The following is a 21,621-nucleotide window of genomic DNA, read 5'->3' on the forward strand; positions in this document are numbered from 1 at the left end:
ACTTAGATTCTGTGTCAGTTAATACACCACCAGCAATGATCCCGTTGGAGCTGGCTGGCGGTCACTGTAGAGGGTGGGGATGGGACCACGGCATCTAGGAAATGAACACGATATTCTAGGGAAGCACATGGATATTTGCCAACCCTGCCTCCAAACCCACACACAAGCCGGCGTGTCATGGAAGACATGAAACCGGCCTGAGTACCCTCATGAGTATACAAGCAAGCCCTGTGCCCAACACGCTCTCCAGTTTCTCTCTGACTCTGGCAAACAGCCAGCCACAAGGCCCTATTTCAGTCTGATCCTGGAACAACAAACTCCAAATCTTTGCCAGTTCTGGAATTTGGCTTTAGCGGATATGTGCTTGCGATAACCCATCTCTCCACACGTTCTGTTGCGGTGGCTTCTGTGTTAGCAGGCTCCAACCTGCCCGCTCGAGGTCTGCTCAGGGCTCTCCAGCTCCACCCACTTCGGGACGCCAAGCAACACAAGGAGTCTCCATTTCCTGCCTTGGACTGTGCTAGTCACAGGGAAAGAATGATCATGGGCCCTCCAACAGACACTCCACATGACAAGAAAGTTCCCCACTAAGAAGAAAAGGCTACACACAGGGAGGCAACCCAAAGGGGGAGTGATGGGTGAGAAGGCCGTGCACTAGGTGTCCCAAGGTTCTGAGATGCCAGAGATACAACGTGGTCAGAAGGCAGTCAGAAGACAGTCAGTTGCTCAGCCACAGGCCACACCTGCAGCTGCAAGTCCCAGCAGAGCTCATGGCAAGATGGGAGGGGTCAGAGGGCCCTGCAGGCCAAGCCAGAGGTAGGCTGGATGAATGTGGGGGGCTTCATGAGGCTGGCTAAAGGGCAACTCTAAGTTTCAATACTATAATGAATCTGTGCAACACCGTGCAGGAGGTCATTTTGCAAAGCACACCCTCCCTGCTGCCTGTGTGAACTGCAGAAGAGAGAATCTGCCTCCCCCTGCGCCTGAGCCAGCAGGACCGGGCAGCCTCGAGGTGAGTGGGCGGCTTACAGCCAGAGCCTCAGGGCCACATGTACTCACTGGGCTGGTTCCCTAGAAACCCAGGTGCAAACAATCATCTGGGGCTCTGAGGCCACTTGGGGGTCGCCTGCACCAGGCCGAGTCCACTGGGAGCCCCGAAGTTATGTAGTTAGTCAGCCTATGAAGTCAGGCTCAGCCAATCTGAACTCTCCAGCCCCTGCAGTGCAGGGGGCTGATAAGACACAGCAGTTCCTTCTTTCAGGTGGTAACAGATGGGAGGCTTGGAGTTCCTCCCCCTTGCCTCCTTCCCACCCAGATCCAAAGATGTTGATAAGTTAAGGTCTTTTTTTTAAAAAAAGTATATAATATATAAGTATATACATGTATTTATTATATAAGTATAGTATATATTAAAGTATACTAATATATAATAGAAATGTTATAAAGGTATAATATATTCAAGTATATTAATATGTATTACATAATATATATTAAAGTATTATATAAAAGTATATATGTAAAGCAATTTCAAACACACAAATACTCCACTCATAACCACTTCACCTAAATCTTGTATTTACCTTATGCCAATTTATACCATAGACAATGTAATCAGTTTTTATGCACTCATCAAGTGTACTTGCAATTTGCCTGTTAAAACAGAAACCATTTTTTCACCAAAATTCTTCGGCACTTTCGCATGAATTAATATCATCTTCATATTAATTTAACAGTGGCACAATATTCCACTGAGTCTAGGTATCACAAATTATACAGCCATGTGGAACACTCAGGCTGTTTACAGTTTTTTGCTATTTTAAACAACATTGCTATAAATATCTTTGTGAGTATAGCTCTTTTCCTTTCTAGAATTATTTCCTTAGAATAAATTCCCAAGAGTAATACTAGTACGTAAAAGGAAATTAACATTTTTTATAGCTTCAAGTTTTACACTTAAAAAATATATTGTTCTATGTGAGTTACCTGGACTATCTTTTTCCAGAGTAGTTTTCCTGACACCTCCCAATCCTACCAAGCAAGGTAGGATGGCTCGGAGGTAGCTCCATTGATTTGCTGGGGAGGGATGAGGAAGGAGGACAGAGATGTGAGTAGGAAGGTGGAGGACTGAGTTGGGCAGGAGGAGGGAGCAGGCCCCCTGGAGGCAGAAACAAAGGCAGATCCCAAAACAGATCCCTCCCAAAATGGGCCAACACCTCCCTAGGACATCAAACCTACCCCACCACTCAAGTTTCCTCTGAGTTGATCTTCCAAGGGCCAAGAACAAAGACACACTTCAATGGGTTCCCAAAAGAGATCTTAGAAATACGATGTGATTCCAGGTCTGGAAACATATTTTGCAAACAACAGAGGCCATGCACTCACCAGCGGTCAAGTAGGCCCATGCATGTGTGGGTTCAACTTTGAGAAAGAAAATCTCTTAAAGAAAGTCCACCTCATCAGGTATGGTGGGAAATATGCTCCTCCACGGTTCTCTCTAGGTGGCATGCAGACCCCGGATAACTATTCCAAACCAGGAAGGCTCTTGTGAGGTAACACAGGTCCCACCGTGAGGCACCATAAAGACACCGCCTACCAGGCTCCGTTCACAGGCTTGGGGAATGTCTGGGCAGGAAAGAACCACATGTGGTGTAAGTGTCTCATTTTATAGACAAATTGAGACCCCAAGTGCCTGCTTTGGGGCTCCTGCTGCATCCTGCAGTCATTGTCAAGTGGGTGCTCCTCTTCCTCCAACAGAAAGAGCCACAACCTGTCCTGACGGTTACTCTGCTGAACAGGGCTGTCCATTTTAGAGCCTCAGTGCCTCCTCTCATGGTGTGCTGACTCATTCTCCCTAGTTCCTTCTCTGTGCAAAGCCAGCAGACGGTGCCAGGCATGGACACTAAGGGGTCCTCCAAGGGCAGCTGGTGTTTAGCCCTCTTCAGGGGTTGGGCTGACGGGGAGGAAAGTCTCTGCCACCTTTAAACCAGCTCCTCACCGTAGATGCCTCCTCAGGGTGAGGGGGACCCAGGTGCTGGGCTTTGTGGCCCTAAATCCCCCTCCCACCCTCACCAGGGTCTCCCTCAGGTTCAGAGAAACAGCAAAGCCACCAAGGCAGCAGCTCCACCAGCAGGTGCAAAGGGAGGCTGTCAGCTCACCAATCACACGTGCCCCCTGACCGAGGCCAGGTCCTGGGCCTGCCCCTACGCCCTCACATCCCCTCAGGCCGCCCTTCCGGTCCCACCACGGGACACCTACTGTGTGCCAGGCACAGTGCTAGGCCAGGAAGGAGCCAGGCACACCTGCAGCTGATGCCAGCATCCTCCTGTGGGGAAGCTCAATTGCAGAAATGCTAAGGTGGCAGTTCAGGAAGGCTGCAAGGAAGCAGGTGACTTCTGGCCGGTTCTGTGGGCTTCTGCCAGGAAAAGGGCAGGGAGGACAGCTCCAGGCAGGGGGAACAACAATGCACAAGGCACAGAGGCCTGGAGGACCACGGAGGAGCAGAGAGAACATAGAGGGCGGCGCTAGGGAAGAGGGAGTGGCAGGAGAGGAGGTGGAGGGGTGCGCTGGGGCTCTCAGGGCCTTGGGAGCCTTTCTGAGGAATGTGAGGTTCCTCCTGCAGGACTTGGGCAGCCCTCAAAGGTTTTTAAGAGGGGTGACATGATCAAAGCTGTGTTTTAGTAAAAATAACTCAGATCCTTCCAAGACTTCTTTTCTGCTTCTGTGTTGCTCTCAACACGATTCTATGTCATCTGGACAAAAATGGGCAAATCAGTGCAAACTGTGCCAGAGCCAACACTGGCTAGGAACACTCCTGCTCCGTCCTTCCCGGGGGTCACCCTGACCCCACATTGGTAAGCAGGCCTCAGCCTCAGGAATCACCTCCATTCCGGGGTGCAAGAACCCAGCCCTTGACACACCCAGCTTCATGGAGGCAGCAGCTCCCCACTAACAGGCACCAGTGGAAAAGACCCTTGAAATGCTGGTAGCCACCACAGCCATGAGTCCAGAAGTTCAAAACCGCATTTTTCTCTTTAAAGCAAATTAATCCCTTCGTCTAAGGTTATTGGAACTGAACGGCCAAGATTTCAGTCAGGGTGCCCTGATGTCAAAGAGCTATAATTAGAGGATCTGAGGGCAAGAAGGGAGCTGGTGCTCACCAAAAAAACACCCTCTTGTTTGGATGAGGAAACTGGGCAGGGATGCGACTGGCAATGCTGACAGCCCCAGGCAGATGAAGCCCTGCCTCCTTTAGCTCTCTCTCAGGCAGGATATTGGATAGGACATCTCCACCAGGTTGACATCTTTAGAACGTGAGAAGAGCCTACTCCTGTCACTTTGGACAACTTCGGCACCAAGCCTGAAGCCAAACCCCAGTCAAAAGCAAGGTAGCACCTCTCAAACACCTCACGGCCCTGTGGGTCTCGCCCAACCCCAGAGGAGAAACAGAATTTGCACTGTAGCTGCCTTTTAGCCAGAGAGAGCCAAGCTCTGGCCTCTGTCCTTACAAGGCAGCGCTGAAGTTTTCCAAGTGGAATCAAATGTGCAGGGAGGATCCAGATGCTGGGATGAGCTCTCTTTTCCACTGGAATCCTTCAAATTCCAGAGGAAAAATCCAACTGCTAATGAAATGCTCAGATCTCCAGAGCATATAAGAATCCTAGGACCTCCCTGGTGGCTCAGTGGCTAAGAATCTGCCTGCCAATGCAAGGGACACGGGTTCGAGCCCTGGTCCGGGAAGATCCCACATGCCGCGGAGCAACTAAGCCCGTGCGCCACGACTACTGAGCCTGCACTCTAGAGCCCACGGGCCACAACTACTGAGCCCACGTGCTGCAACTACTGAAGCCCACGTGCCTAGAGCCCGTGCTCCACAAGAGAAGCCACCGCAATGAGAAGCCTGCGCACCGCAGCAAAGAGTAGCCCCCGCTTGCTGCATCTAGAGAAAGACCTCACGCAGCAGCAAAGACCCAATGCAGCCATAAATAAATTTATTTTTAAAAAAAAAAAGAATCCTAAAGTTTAGCTGGAGGTTAAAGGATTCAGAGAGATGTCCAAAAAGATTAAGATCAAAACGTGGATATTTTCAGTGGCCTATGGGGGACGACCCATCTCCACCTCATGTCCAGCACTGCCCAGTCATCCCAGTCTGAGGGCTAGAACGGGCTCTGGCTTCTATGGTAGACACTTGTCCACCTGGCATGCGTACCTGTCCCCAGGTTTGAGGAACCTGGCATTGTGAGTCCTTGTGGGAGGGAGAGTTCCACCTGCAACTGGGGAAGCTGTAACCTCCAGAATCTGTGAGAACATGAGCATGTGACCTAAGCTGGTCAACCAGATGCTCAGCCTGGGCTCTGCCTGTGGATTGAGTGACACAAAGAATCAGGGAGAGCTCAAAATTCATTCTGGAGGTTGTGGCAGCAGTCAGGTTAGCAGGCAGCAGTGATGCCAGGCCAGTGGCATCATCACCTTGTCTTTGGTTTCAGCTACCCAACTTCCCACAGGTCCTGATTGATTTCTAAGCCTCAGTCTCCAGATTTCCAGGACGTTCAGTAAGTCACCAGATATCCTTCCAGTACTTTCCTTTTCTCATTAATTTAGCCAGAGTCAGCTTCTGCTGTTTGCAGACCAAAGACCTACACTACCCCAGCATGTCCTTCTACCTCTACACTGACTCCTCTGCACTGCCCTCCCACCCCCCCGAGACAACACCTAGGCTCAAGCTTCTATCTTTCCCTCCGGGAAAAGAGTCTCATCTAAATACTCACACATCTGAGAGGATCACAGCCACCTAATAATCGCAAGTATGAACAAATGACATAAATGCTGAATATAACAATTCATCCTGCCCCTGGTTCTAACCAGATGTCCCAATTTGGGGCATTAATATCAGAAATTAAAAGCATTATCACTCCCTTGGATTCTTCCCTATTTCCCCATCAGTTCAGGGAAAGGTGGACTTGGGAGTCAAGAAACCTGCATTCTAGAACTTGCACATGTCACTCCAACCCTGGGGCACCTGGTGATACCTGCACCACCTATTTCTCAGGGAGGGTCAATCAAATGAGAAGTCCCCACCCGTGGTAAAGACCCAGGAACCTTCTAATTCCTAAGTCAATCATTCTTTTCAGTCCTCTTTCTTGACGTCCCCAATGATTAACAGTTGATCAATTTCAACTCAATTTAATAAAGACTTATGGAAAACTTTCCATGTGCCATGTGCTGTACTAGGTGCACAAAACCATGGTCCCTGTTATAGAATGCAAAGCTCCCTCCTCCTTTGACCTCTATGACATCATGCTCTCCTGGTTTTCTTCCTTCCTCCCCATGGGTTCCTTCCTGGTCTCCGTCGCTGACTTGCCTAGTACCGTACCCCTTAAACGGTGATCCTCTGGCCTCCTACTGCATGCTCTCCACAGGTGATGCCATCTGCTCCCCTAGCTCCAACCACCTTCTGTGTTCTGGTGATTCCCAAGTGTCTGTTCCAGAGTGCCTGACAGACAGAGGGGGCTACTTGGAGGTAACTGGGTTTGTCTGGAACTTGTCTTGAAGCTGTAGCTGCACAGTAAGTAATCATTTTTACTTAAATGATGTTTATTTGGGGCAGCTTGGTTAGAGTTCGTGGAGTGGGCAATGCCGCCCATTGCCATCCCTTGGGGGACTCTCCTGTCCCAGACCCATATGTCCAACTGCCCACTGGAACCGCTTTCTTGGATGTCCCGGAGGCACCTCCAACTCAACGTGTACAAAATTAGACTCATTGTCTCTTCCCTAAAAGCTGTTCCTCCTTCTTTGTTTCAAGCAGAAACCTAAGGAAACACTTCAGCTTCTCCCTTGCTCTATTCATCTGGTTGGTCCTCAAGGCCTGTCAACCCAATTCCCTCGACACCTTCCTAACCCAGCTTCTCCCTCCCCCACCGCTCTGGCTCAGACTCCTCCATCTCACCCCAGGGACCACAGTGACCTCCTGCAATGACCTCCTCACTGGTCTCTTTACTGCCCATTTTCCCCCAGCTCCAGTCAATCCTCCACATCACAGTGAGTGACCTTTTAAAAAGAAAATCGGATCCTCTCTCTCCCTCACACACACACACACACACACACACACACACACACACACACACACAATCAGTCCTCAGTGGCTCCCCAGTGCCCTCAGAGTAAGGTCTAAATCTCTCCGCTGACAAAAATCGCTGGCCCGTGACCTGGCCCCTGCCTGTCCCTTTCTGCACCCCCTCCTACAAGTGCTCCATCACACCTGCTGCTTGCAGTTGCCGGAGAAGACCGTGTTGTGTCACGCCTCCACTCCAGGTCCTGCCTGAGAAGCTCCCTGTGCCTAGAATGCCCTGGCCCCCCTGCCACCTGGTGGACGCCTACTCGTTTCTCAGGACTCGGCTCAAACACCACCTTCTCCAGAAAGCCTCTCAGTCATTAATTCCCCAGGCTTCCCTGGGCACAGGCACCATGCAAGGCACTGGGGCCGTCCTAGACCTTTCCTGACGGTCCTCTCTCCTCTGGCCTGGCAGAAGCGACCTGTCCCTCCTCTGAGCCCTGCAGACCCCTGAATAGTTTCACATTGACATCCGTGGCACTAATGGCTCTTGGCTTTCGTGTGTGTCTGTCTCCCTCACAGACTGTGAACACCTTGAACGGGGAGGCATCCCCAGTACCTAGCACAGAGCTAAGCACACAGTAGGGACTCAATAGATGCATATAGCATGCGTGAGTAAAAGAAGGAAGAATGTTGGGGAAAGCACTCTATAAACAATGATGGGCAGGGTTCCACTGCTACTGCTGTGGCCAGGTTTCCTTTTCTCCATAACTGGGAATTCAGATCCTAAACGCCAGCTGGGTAGGTCAGCACAGCCTCCTTGGAGGAAATCCTGAGCCTTTCCCCACCTCTAGTGCAAGTGGAAGTGGGGATCGGGGAGTGGATCTGGCTCCTAAGTTGTCCCAAAGCACATGCTACTGGGAGGCCACAGAGGAAGTAGACACAAACTCATGAGGTAGATTCCTTGCAGGCCCCTTACAATGGCCTGCAATAGGGAGGCTGGGGAAAGCAGGCAGGGGAAGGGGAGAGAAGGAGAGCGGATGTGGAGGAGCAGAGAAAAGTGTCTGCTCCACATGGCACTGCCCTTGCCCAGCCCCACAGCAATGACAGGTCACCCCAAGCATAAGTCCTTCCTCTGCAATCCTGCAGTTAAAACCCACTCCATGGTTCTCTCCTTTACACCCTGCTCACCTGTTCGAAGAGCCTTTTTTGCTTAACGTCCTATGGTTATTTCCTAACTTATAAACCTGCCATCTATTCAGGGGTGAGCATGGGCTAAGAGCCCTGAGCCTGCTGCCTGTTGCCTGCGGGATATCACGGTATAAGTATCTCGGCATGCTGAGTGAGACTGTAGTATTTGAATACACACATATTTCATACTACAGAGCCCCCAAATTCAAGACACTTCATCTGCTGCTTGACCTTGGAAACTGCAGCTTCTTCCAGAACTAGAGGAACAGCCTAAGATGAATTTAAGTATCAAGAGCCAGTATGTCTGCCGCCTACCTGGTGCCCTCCTAAGGGACTTTCAAGGTTAATCTTGATTATATTCTTATTTTTCACTTTACACACTGACTTTAGAACCTGACCCCCAGAAAATGCAACTCCACCAAATTCCATTCTTAAGTGACTGATCCACCCCGAGTCTGTTTTTCCCTCTGGCTACAAACTATCTCAGAGGCTGACTGTCAGCCTCCTGGAGAGAAGGGCCAAGTGGGATCCTGCTTTGCACCCCTTGTTGTGCCACATGCAGTGTTGAGAGCACTGCAGCTGTTCTGTAAATGCCCAGTGAGGACAGTCAGCCTTGCGTTAACTGGCTGCCCAAGGGGTGCTGAGTCTGTGTTCCTGGGCCTTCTAGCATCCCTCTTCTTAAAGACCTCACTCCAACCCTGGTTTTTGGTTTTGTTTTCTGTCAAGTTTCTTCTTTTTAAATCTTTATGTACTGCCTTAAGGAAACTAAAGGGATGGATTGTAAACAAAATCCTTGGTTTACAAATAGGCTGGAACTGATGATTATGATGACTAAGATGATCAATGCAAGATGGTGAAAAGAAATGGAATGTGGGGTTTGTGCCTGACTCTTCCATTCTGCAGCTGTGCGACCTTAGAGAAGTCAATTATTGTCTCTGACCCTTAGTTAAAAGTGAGTTACTATAGGTTCCCTTCCCAGATTTAAATTCTCTGAGATGCTGTTACTGCAGTTACTATGAAACAGAGGCGGGGGACTTCCCACAGGCGGCACAGTGGTTAAGAATCCACCTGCCAGGGCTTCCCTGGTGGCGCAGGGGTTGAGAGTCCGCCTGCCGATGCAGGGGACGCGGGTTCGTGCCCCGGTCCGGGGGGATCCCGCGTGCCGCGGAGCTTCTGGGCCCATGAGCCATGCCCGCTGGGCCTGTGCGTCCGGAGCCTGCGCTCCGCAGCGGGAGAGGCCACAACAGTGAGAGGCCCGCGTACCGCAAAAAAAAAAATAATATCCGCAAAAAAAAAAAAAAAAAAAAAAAAAAAAGAATCCACCTGCCAATGCAGGGGACACGAGTTCGATCCCTGGTCCAGGAAGATCCCACATGACGTGAAGCAACTAAGGCCGTGCGCCACAACTACTGAAGCCCGTGCGCCTAGAGCCCGTGCTCCTCAACAAGAGAGGCCACTGCAGTGAGAAGCCTGTGCACCGCAAGGAAGAGTAGCCCCCGCTCATCTCAACTAGAGAAAAACCCGTGCAGCAACAAAAACCCAACGCAGCCAAAAAAATCCAACAAAAAACAAAAAGAGAGGCGGGATGATAGCAGTCCCTAAGGTCCTAAAAGTTACAGAAGGTTCTACAGTTCTAAAAATTGATTATTTTGTGAAACAGCAGATTCTAGACAATATTGGTTTATTAAGTGCAGTTTATGCATAATTTTTCAGAAATAGTTTTCTAGGTAAATCCCAGTTTCACCCCTTTTATGTTCATCAAGAATTTTCAGTTAAAAGTGAATTCAGCATATTGACTGCAACATTGTATGTAATAGCAAAAGACTGGGAACAACCCAAACGTTCTTCAGTAGTAGACTAGTTAAATAAATGATGGCATTTTCATACAGTGGGATACAATTTAGCCAATGGAAAAAGTGAGGTGGCTCTATGAGCACTGATATAGAATAACTTCCAAGACACATTAAAAATGAAAAACACAGAATGCAGAAGGCTGTGTAGAGTATGCCAGCATTTGTTTATAGATTCATACTCTCTTCTATGTGCAGAAGCTACATTTGGAAGCATAGCTGAAAAATGACAAATTGTAGTTGCCTAAGACAGGGACACTGACAGAATGAAGAAATGGGGAACAATAGGGGATGGAAAATTTATTTTTTCAAAGGATTATGTTATCAAATTTATCAGTATTTTCTTATGAGTTCTGTTTTGTCTCTTTCTTAAGAAGGTCTTCCTTCCCTCAGGGTTAAAATACACATTTATTTTTCTAGTTCCATTGCATTTTTATATGTATGTATATATCTGTATAGTAATCTATTGTCTATATTGAAATTATTATTATATTATTTTTTTTTTTGCGGTAGGCGGGCCTCTCTCACTGTTGTGGCCTCTCCAGTTGCGGAGCACAGACTCCGGACGCGCAGGCTCAGGGGCCATGGCTCATGGGCCCTGCCACTCCACGGCACGTGGGATCTTCCGGAACCGGGGCACAAACCCATGTCCCCTGCATCGGCAGGCGGACTCTCAACCACTGCGCCACCAAGGAAGCCCTGAAATTATTTTTGAGACTTACTTTACACTGTATAACTTACGTCTTTTGAATTTTGAACTACAGGTATGTCTGTTTTTTAAAAATTGAAGTATAGCTGATTTACAGTATTATATTAATTTCAGATGTATAGCATACTGATTCAGTATTTTTACAGATTATACTCCATTAAGTTATTACAAGATAACAGCTATAGTTCCCTGTGCTATATAATATGTGTGCTTATCTATTTTATACCTAGTGGTTTATATCTCTTAATCCCATACCCCTAACTTGTCCCCCTCACTTTCCTCTCCCCTTTGGTAACCACTAGTTTGTTTTCTATATCTGTGAGTCTGTTTATGTTTTGCATATACCTTCATTTGTATTATTTTTCATATTCCGTATATAAGTGGTATCATACAGTATTTGTTTTTCTCTGCCAGAGTTATTTCACTGAGCATAATATTCTCTAGGTCCATCCATGTTGCTGCAAATGGCAGAATTTCATTCTTTTTTATGGCTGAGTAATATTCCATTGTATGCATATACCACATCTTTATCCATTCATTTGTTGATGGGCATTTGGGTTGTATGTTACCTTTTTGAGAAGAAAACTGGGGAAAAAAGAATCTACCAGATTTTATTTTTAAAAATCTTTTTTAAGGAATTTAGTGTATAGGGTGCATTTTATAGCATGTGAATTATATCTCAATTAAAAAAGAATCTAGCTTATATGGCAAGGTTGAGATTAATAGCATGAGAACTGGGTGGAGACATCAGAATCCTCCTAGTTAAACCTGATGTTAGGGTTTAGCAAGGATCTGTCCAAGACTCAGCTTTGTTTTGTTTTGTGGTACACGGGCCTCTCACTGTTATGACCTCTCCCGTTGCAGAGCACAGGCTCCAGATGCGCAGGCCCAGCGGCCATGGCTCACGGGCCCAGCCTCTCCGCGGCATGTGGGATCTTCCCGGACCGGGGCACGAACCCGTGTCCCCTGCATCGGCAGGCGGACTCTCAACCACTGCGCCACCAGGGAAGTCCAAGACTCAGTTTTATAGTTTAGCCTAGTTTTATAAGTCAATACCTATTTGGGCAAATCAGAGCTATGGTCAACCAGGAAGCATCTCTTTGCCTTCCTCACAAGTGTGTCTGACAGTTGGCCCTACCTCCTTCTATCAGTCTGGTTCCCTTGGAGGAACCCAGGTAATGGATGCTCTCCCCACAGAGCCAATGCTCAGGCTTAGGACATCCTGGGGCAGATGAACTAGGCCCAAATCAAGACAAGGAAGAGCCAGTGCTGAAGCTGGACAGACACTGTCTAGCAACCAGGGGGAAGAAGTGATGGAAAAGAAGCTGAACAAGAGGTACAAAGCTAGGAGGCACCAGAGAGAGGCCAACAGGCAGAAGGAGGCAGGGCTGGGTAAATGTTCAGAATAAAGACTGGGAACCAACTGGGATATATGTATACGTATAGCTGACTCACTTTGTGATACAGCAGAAACTAAACTCCAATGAAGATGTTAATAAATAAATACCCCCCCGCCCCCGCCATAAAAAAGACTGGGGGGCTTCCCTGGTGGCGCAGTGGTTGACAGTCCGCCTGCCAATGCAGGGGACACGGGTTCGTGCCCCGGTCCGGGAAGATCCCACATGCCGTGGAGCGGCTGGGCCTGTGAGCCATGGCCGCTGAGCCTGTGAGTCTGGAGCCTGTGCTCCGCAACGGGAGAGGCCACAACAGTGAGAGGCCCGCGTACCGCAAAAAAAAAAAAAAGACTGGGAACCATGGTCCTTGGTGTTTGGCTTGGTTGTGTGCCTATGCACAGCCAACAATATCTGAAGGCCACTGCATCTGCTGCATCCTCATCATCATCACCATCATCCTCATCATCCAACATTCACCAGGAACCCCAGGGCTGGGAATACAAAGATATATAAAACAAGGACTTCCAGTTTAGTTGAAAAGTGATAACACTGATCCACCCAAAAGCATATTTAAGAAGCTAAATGAAGGGTATGATCGGAGCTATGGTCCAAAGGAGAAGTTGAAAATCCTTTAGACCGAGTTTCAAGGTTTCTTCATCAGGGCCCCCCAAGGGGATGTTACTGGAGTTCCAGGGAGAGGCCCACAGGGTGGAACAGGGGACATTCTTAAGGAGGGGAACATGAATAGGGCTAAAAAGGAGAGCAAGACTGAGCCAAGTAGGAGAGAGGAAAGAGGAGGCATTCCAGACTTCGGGGGAAGTATGAAAGGTAGGAATGCTTGCCACAAGCAGTTTGGACAAACACACAGAGTGGGTCACCAGGTCAGAGCAAAGAGCTAGGGCAAGAGAGCAGTGGAGGCCAGACCCCTGTGTGGGAGGCCCTGACTGCCATCCTAGAAGTTTGATCCTTACTGTGCAGACAGTGGGGAGCCACTGAAGGTTGCTGAGCAGGAGGCTGACCCTTGCAAACAGGCGTTTTAAGTGAGATTACAGAGGAGCCCTTTATCCCAGGCTTTTTCAAAGACCTGTGTGTATTTCAAGTGGCACTTGAGAGACAAAGTCGTAAAGCATTGCCCGGTGTCATGTAGACAAAGAAAAAAAAGGTTTAAGGGTCTCACAAAGAGATGCTTCAGTGAGAATGAGAAATGAAGGGGGGCTCATTTTAAAGAAGGAAACAAATTTGCAGGACAGAACTGCCAGTCATCTGGAAAACTGCAGCACTTTCTTCAGAGTCTGGAATGCCCTCTTTTGGCTGGAGGTGTTCTGCCTCCTTTTTTGGAGGTTAGTTGTGATGTCAAACATGCAATTGTGGTGTAGGGAGGCAGCTGGGAGGAGGCAGATGAACAGAAATATAAATACTGGGCCTGGAGAGCATAAAAGGCCTCCATACTAAGACCATCTTCTTGCAGAGGACTTTGCCATCTGCCTCCCTCAGTGGAGCCTCGGAGTTTTTGTCAAAGTTGCTGGGAGCTTCCTAACTACCCAAATAGTTTCTCCTCTTTTTTTTTTTTTTTGGCGGTACGCGGGCCTCTCACTGTTGTGGCCTCTCCCGTTGCGGAGCACAGGCTCCGGACGCGCAGGCTCAGTGGCCATGGCTCACGGGCCTAGCCACTCCGCAGCATGTGGGATCTTCCCGGACCGGGACACAAACCCGTGTCCCCTGCATCGGCAGGCGGACTCTCAACCACTGCGCCACCTGGGAAGCCCAGTTTCTCCTCTTAAAACAATAAAATGATTTTTAAAAATCTGTCACGTTTTGATTCAGAGCTTTTTCAATATTGTTCCTACTTGTGCATAGTGAGGCAGTAGGCAAGGCTGCTCTGGGGCCATGAACTGGGCAGTAACTTTAGGCCATAAATCAGCATTTATATAAGGTGGAAGAGGAAGTTAGGATTAAATTTCCGGTCTTAAACTGGTCTGGGTACAACTGCAGGGCAAGTTCTGTGAATACAGAGGCAAAGCTAAGCAAGTCAGGGGAAGGGCATGCATGAGTTATGCACAAAAATCAGCCAGGCTGAACTGATGACATGGATGGGCAACTGCTCCAGGTGGCTCCACAATTCCGGGGGGGGGGCGGGGGGAGGGGTCTGAGTCCTTCCTTCTTTGGCCTTTGCTAGGGGTCCCTCTCCCCTGCTCTCCTGCCCACACTCCCTGGGGTCTTTCGGCACTTTTAGTCTCTGCACGGTCTACATGAACACAAAGGATTGCAAACTCAAAGCTGTCTTTCCGCTGGGGTCAGAAGGGAATGCTCCCCTCCCCGCCCCTCCAGACTAGTTCTGGGTACCAGTAGGCTCTTACTAAAGCAGCCATGGTCAGGTGATACAGCTGACGAAGACCTTGACAATCAAGTTCAGTGAAAACCCAAATGTACCCAAAACAAGGGGTTGTGCAACTCATGGGAACTCCTACTTCTGTGGTGTTTTTGCTCTAACCCTCATTCCTCTGTGGCAACTGTGTCTGAAGTCCCAGACTTTCCAGAAACGTCCTGATTTCACATGCTTTTCCTTGAGTCTCTGGAAGCACATAGGTGTCTACCAGGGATTATGCCCTAATGTTTTGGTTTGACAAACGGTCACTGTGCCCGTGACACGCAGCTGGCATGAGGTTGCAAAACAGCATTTTCCCACCAGGTTTAACTCAGTTACTAGGCTGGGGAGAAGGCCAGGCATGGGGAAGCTCTGGTGTGCCAGGCCATCGGTACCCGCTGCCGAGTCACACAGTCCCCTTAGCAGGGCTGAGTGCCACCCTGGCAGAGTCTCTACCTAGGGCAGGGAGAGAGGGGGCTGAGATTTCGCATGTGAGAAGAATGACCCAGCATGCATCCTGTACATGTTTTTGACTGTGTTTTAAATCCCTCTACTACAGTTAGCCACCTCTGAGGCCCTCAAGGAGAACCTGTTTGCCTTCTTTCCACACTTGAAGGCTTAGCTCCCTTCCTGCAGCACAGCAGTTCAGGAGGTGTGAGGACACCCACCCTGGTCTGTGTAGCAGGCCTTGCTCAAGAAGGGGGTCGGGGAGTTCCTCTGGAGAAAATGAACATGAGTCACTCCTCTGCCTCCCCGCCCCCCGCCCCGTCGGACCCTCGCCCCGACACTGGCACAGACACACAGCCTAAAGCCCCAGCACTCTTCCCTTTGCCCAGAACACAATGAAGGAATTAGGACCCACCTACTAAGTTTCTGCAGCTGACACTTCAAGGCTCAAAGTCTAGCTCACCAGCACAGTCACACGTCTGATGTGTCCTCTTTGCAACCAGGCCCCAATCCAGCCGCCATGCAATTTTGCTAATTCAAACTGCTTTCCCGTTTAGGGATGTTGATAGCCATCTCCCATCTCCTTTTCCTGCTGACATCATCCCACATTTTCTACAGGCACAAATAAGGGTACAGCTCCTGGGATAGTTTTCAGGCTGCCTGAGGTGGAAGTGAAAGGATCCTGCCCTCCCGGGTCCACTTCACTTCTCTGGCGTCTGGCAAATTGTCCGAGTTTTAGGGAGAAACAAGGAAATAAATCACCTAGCTAAGGTGAAAGGCCAAAAAGAACTTGGTGACTGCAGCTCAGACCCAGATCTGTCCTGGGCATCTGCAATGCAAATCTGCATTTTGTTCTCTGCCCCCGAGGTCTTGCACAATAGCCTGTGTATAAACATCCACGCCAACAATGCCTGACTGTGCAATCACGCTGTAATTACAGGCCGCCAGGAAGCTGCTGCTAGGAACTGCACCATTCAACTTCTAGACATCCCATGTCAAAGGAGTCTCCACGGCACGGACGTACATTCCTGCACACACCAACACGTCCCCGCCGCCGCCGCCGCCGCTGCTACAGTTGAAGACTCCAAGCCAGGGAGCTAGGGCGCCACCCGCCCGGCCCGCCAGTCCCAAGTTACTTTGCGGGGGTGTCATAAACTTCTCAGCTGTTCTTAAAAAAAAAAAAAAAAGTCTGCTCCACGAGGCTACCGAGGGCGGCGGGAACCACCATCAAAGTTCCCAAGCACATTCCTGCAACCCTAGCAGTTTTCGAAAACAGAGAAGAGCGAGATGCCTCACAGAGTCCACTGGAAGCGGGTTTTGAAATTTTATATGGAAAACACTCACATATGTAGGTGGGCGCGCTGACAGCTTTTATGGCTAAATTGCAAAGTGTTAGGCCTTAGTGATTACTGTCAGGCTCGGGACGTGGTGTGGGAGGAGAAAGGGTGGGGGAGTCAGAGGGGTTTGTTCAAAGGGGGCTTAGGGGCAATTCTGGTTTTGCATTTTGGAAATGCGTAGGGTTGTTTTCCCAAACTTCCGAGTTGCTCTGCTCTTCGTCATTGTCAGGCCAAGCTAAGAAAAATGGGGGGAAAGTTCCTTTAACTTCCTTCCTGCGACCTCGGCGAGGGCTACGAAAAGGAAGAGCACGCTTCCTTGGGAAGCACCGGGCGGGAACTGGGGGACCGCTGTGCCCAGTCTGTCGCGATGGGAGGCGCCGGGCGGAGGACTAGCCTCGGACGCAGGACACGGGAGGCCCCTTCCCTGCACCCCTCCGCTAGCCAACGGCACCCGGAGCGGCCCGGCTGCAGCCCTGGCTGGTTTAAGTCCCGCGGCAAACCGGCGACCACAGGGGCGCAGCCCGGGGCCCGGATCCCGGCCGCCGAGCTCCCTCCCTGCAGCACTCCCCGCACGCAAGCCCAGCGCAGCCGGCCCTACCCGTCCCGCCACATCCCCGCCCGCGCGGCCAAGCCCCTGCCCCGAATGTTTCCGGGCACCGCGTCGGCGCCCCGGCTGCGGAGGGGCCGCCGAGCTCCGCGGCTCACCTGCGCGCTGGATCCCGGGGCCGCTCGGAGGGGCGCGGGGCGCAGGCGAGCACGGCCCGCAGACTCAAACTTTGTTGCTCTCGGGACGGCGCAGTCGTCACTTCCTCGCTGAACGGGTGGCGCGGCCCGGGCCGTGACCCACCAGCTCGCGCGGTGGCGCGCCGGGCCCTGCAGCCGCCCGCGCCCCCGGCTCTGCGCGCCCTCGGCTACGGGGGGAAGCGAGCTGCAGTCCGCCGAGCCTGCACCCTTCTGGGGGAGGCTCGCTTCAGCAGGGTGGTTTCCGCGCCGAAGAAGTGCGGTCGAGGCTGCTGTCAGGCTGGATCTGGAAGATGGTGTTGGGGTTCAGGGACCCAGAGCTGGGGTTCCGGGAAAAACAAAGGATGGGGAAGGAGAAAGTTTTTCAGTTTGGTGTTGCGGCTAGAAGGTCCTGTTGGAAAGCACAGTGCTCTGTGTTTGTTTTTGCTTTGTTTTTGTTTTCTTTTTCCCACCAAATAATGCATAATCTGGGCCTTAAAACGCGGGTCTCCTCTTCCCACATTCCCTCAAAAGATCTGCACACTTGTCCTTCGTCATTTCCACTGATTATAAGGGCACAGGACGTTCAGCGTTTATGACTTCAGGGGGCTATTTCAGCGCCCAAGTTGGGGCTGAAAAATAGTTTCTGTTCTAATCCTCCCCCGCGATTTCCACCTCCTTTACAGTCAACTCACAGGTCTCTTTGGGGCCTGATGCATTCCGTATTTCGTCACGGACCAAAAGTGACTTGGAGGGTAGGGTGGAGTTCTGACAAAAGGAGCTTCAGGCAGTAGTAATTCTGAAATTTATCGTTGCCCAAAATAAATTTGCTCACCCTATTCAAAACTACAAAAACAAAAAGCCATCTTTTTGGTTTCTGATAAATAGCAACAAAGTAGTTAAACAGCAGTCTTTCGGGAAGAATTCCTGATCCGGTAAAGCTGAAAAGAAAACGGGTTAGCCTTTGCTGTGGTTGAGAAAAAAAAAAAAGCAGACATTTGAAACTGCAGTGGAGGGCTTTCATAACAGTAACGTTAGCTTCATTGTAGCCTGTTGTGAAAACAGGGACCTTTTCAAAGGTGGTTCAAAAGCATCAGTTAGGGCTCAACAATTTTCCCTTTTTCCCCAAATACTGCTTCTACAAGCACATTGGCCAGATCACAGAATCTCCCGTTCTAATGCGTCATCTTTTTACTAAAGCACAGGAAACCTCAGAGTTGAGTGAAGGCTTTGTCCAGAAAGGTGGATGTAAAATTGATAGAAAGTAACATCTGAGAAATGATCCCCAGTTCTGTGTTAATACCTAATGGGAAGCCACAAACGCAGACTTACCCAGGAGTATGAAGATAGAAGCTCTCCTAGCAACATGAAATCCCCCACATTGCAGCCCTTTATGCACAATTATGATTTCTACTGAGACATTATTAATGGCACATTGTAAATACAAAATGTATCATGTAAGAAAAATAACATTGTTTTGAGAAATAAGTGCATCATTATACTCTCAATAATTATAATTCTCTGAAATTTTTATGACATCACACTGTTGTGGGCTGGTGGTGGAAGGATTGTCCATTTCAATTTTGAAATAGATAGAAGTAATTCCTTAATGCATTCTGCTTAAGGCAAGCAATGCCATAATCAAGAGGAGTAGAGAGAATATATTTCTGAAAACAATCATGTGATACTCCATATTTGCTAGGACAAGAGCAGAATATTTCTTTGTTCACTATTGTGATTCTGAATTCTCAGTCACAATTTCATGAATATTCAGTATTTCTGCATGCCCAGGAATAATTAGCAGAAGATGTAAATGTTTGAAGGCCTGATATTTATGTATGCACAGACACACATTGCTTTTTCTCTGTGTAGGGTGGCATTTGCTGGAGTTCCACCAAGTGTAGAACCTGTGGTAGGCACACTTGAAGACAGCCCCCAGCTAATAGTGATCCCCTTCCTCCTGGTATTCATGCCTTATATAATTGCCTCTTCTTGAGTGTGGGCTGGACTAATTGACTCAATTCTAACAAATAGCATATGGCAGAAGTCATGTGATGTCACTGCTGAGATTAGGTTATAAAAAACCTAATGTGGCTTCCATCTTGGGTGCTCTATTTCTTTCTTGCTCTTTCTTGGATCACTTACTGTAGGGGAAGCTACCTGCCATGTCCTAAGGCAGCCCTGTAGACCAGGATCAAGACCTGCCAACAACCACATGAGTTAGCTTGGAGAGGCATACCTCCCCCTTCCCCCGTGCCAATCAAGGCTTCAGATGAGACCGCCAACCCCAGCCAACAGCTGCCTCATGAGAGCCCTGATAGCAGAGGCATCCAGCTAAGCTGCCTGGATTCCTGACCCAAAGAAACTGTAAGATGATAAATATTTGTTGTCTCAAGCTGCTATGTTTTGGAGTAATTTGTTACACAGGCATCGATAACTAATGCACAGGAAAAAGAGAAGGAAGTCATTGTGGACCCGATGACAACCCCACACAGACTTCCTACTCCCTCACCTGGAAAGCAGAACATGGAGAAAGGCAGGGTCCTGGACCAGATCTAAGAGTAACGTAAATCCTAAGAACAGAAGACCCAGCCCTTACCCCTCTGCAGAATAAGGGTCATCCTTGAATTTAAACTAAGTCAGAGGGTGTGTGTTGCTGCTCGGTCCCTGGCAGCCCTGGTATTGGATGCCATCAATCTGATAGTATGTGCAGATGTCTTTGTGTCACAAGGATTGACATCTGTCCAGGTACCCTCTTCCTCCTCCTCAGGGCATCTGCCCTGATCCCCAAGGTTCTGGCATACCCAGTGACTGTGGAGTCAGGCCCTAGTCCTGGAAGGGGATCTTGAAAGATGGGACTTCAACCCTGGCAGCCAGAAGGGATAGGTGATTTCAGTGAGGGTCCAAATGTAGGCTTGTGGTCCTACAATCGAAGAGCAAGCCGTGAACTATCTCTGATAAGAGTCACCTTCACACTGCTTGCAGGGCTACAAAGAACATTCTGTCCACGTGGTGGTTATCTTTCTCTCAGCATCATTTCCTCTCTGACTGGAGCTAATTATTTACTTTAAAAACACAAAACAAAGTTTTAGGAAGCAGGAAAGATATTATACTCCTTCATCCCTTACCAGGGCAGGCATGTACTTATGGCTGCCCCCCATGTCCACCTCCCCTCAGCCAATCCCATAGAAGCTGGCAACTGTAGAGCCCATTTCTGTTTTCCCTCCAGAGACTCTGAGCTAGGCTCAGATCAGAGCTAGGCTCTGATTTTTCTCATGTACAGTGGCTGCAGCTGCTGTGTTGCCATGCCGTCATCTGGTTGCTATGACTTATGAGGTTGTAGATATGCCAGAACGTGAATCTATTAATTTAACAGGAACTGGACTCAGCACATATATTCCTTGTTAGGTCATTTGCTTTGCTACCTAAACCACATCCAGTGTGTTCGACAATGGGAACGTTTCCTAGAGTCTGGCTTTGCAAAAATGCTAAATGCCCTGAATTTTGAGTCTGCACAGTTTTATATTATTAAATTACTATGGGGGACATAAGACGTTCTAGCAGGGGTGTGCAAAGAGATTAGCTCAGGGGAAAAAATTAAGGGAAGGGAAATAGTCAAAGTCTCTGGTCTTCATTCTCTACACATTGAAGCCCTTTCTGCAGGAGGAGTCTGTCCTAACTTCTGTAGAAATCCTGTGCTGAGCCCAGGCTGCTCACTGACAAGTCTGAGCTCTGGAACACCAGAACTAGGTGATGTGTGCCACGATAAGAGAAACCACTGTCCTCTTCTGTGGTGCACGCAAGCAGGCATTTTTCGTTCAGCCCTTCAATTAACACTTACTGAATGTCTACTAGTGGGTGTGCTAGGGATGCAAAGATGAAAAGGACAAAGTCTGTCCCTAGTGGGAGAGAAAGACACATAAATTACAGTGCAACATGAGAAGTATTATAATCGAGTTTTGCCTCAGGCACTGAGCTTCCAGAGGAGGAAGCAAGTAGGTCTGTCTGGAGAGGGGCATTATGGGTCACCACCAGTGTTTTTCTTTTAAAAAAATTAAAAATTATCAGATTCATTGCATTAAGTAATAATAAGTATTGTTTTGTGTAGCTTTTGTTTCAGTTGTGTATAGTATATGTGTATATTTGTATGGGGTCATAGTGTAAAATGTACTTCCTACATGCAGGCAAAGAAGTGTGAAAGTTCTGGGTTTAGAGAGTAATAACTAACTACCATACACTGACAGCCTATGATGGGCCAGGCCTCAAGGTGTCCCACTGGAGAGTTGAAGAGACAAGCCATGACTTAAGACAGTTTCCAGATCCTTCTGAATTCTCCTTCTTTAGTAAATCAAGACCAAGCCTAAAGGACCAGCTCCTTGAATCCTCTCTGAACAGAGCAGAGGCCTTCCACCCAGGCCAGCTAGGCCAGCTTTAAGGCAGTGAAAGAGTAGCCACCCCCTTTCTGGCCTGCCGGATGGTGGGAGGATAAAGAGGAGAGAGAAGAGGGTCAGAAATGCATCATGCTGGGCTTCCCTGGTGGCGCAGTGGTTGAGAGTCCAC

The 21,621-nt window shown here is 49.0% G+C and overlaps 1 protein-coding gene across 2 annotated transcripts in view; it reads right to left on the reverse strand.

The window, feature by feature from the left end:
- MIDEAS (mitotic deacetylase associated SANT domain protein) overlaps positions 1–17,187 on the reverse strand; it is a 67,569-nt gene extending 50,382 nt beyond the window's left edge. For both annotated transcript variants that reach the window (XM_028496154.2, XM_055088583.1), the window contains exon 1: positions 17,047–17,187. The gene's annotated coding sequence lies outside the window, so the exon portion shown is untranslated. The remainder of the gene's footprint in view (positions 1–17,046) is intronic.
- Positions 17,188–21,621: the final 4,434 nt, after the last annotated feature.

Source organism: Physeter macrocephalus, chromosome 11 (genome assembly GCF_002837175.3).
Source record: "Physeter macrocephalus isolate SW-GA chromosome 11, ASM283717v5, whole genome shotgun sequence".
Classification (NCBI taxonomy): Eukaryota; Metazoa; Chordata; class Mammalia; order Artiodactyla; family Physeteridae; genus Physeter; species Physeter macrocephalus.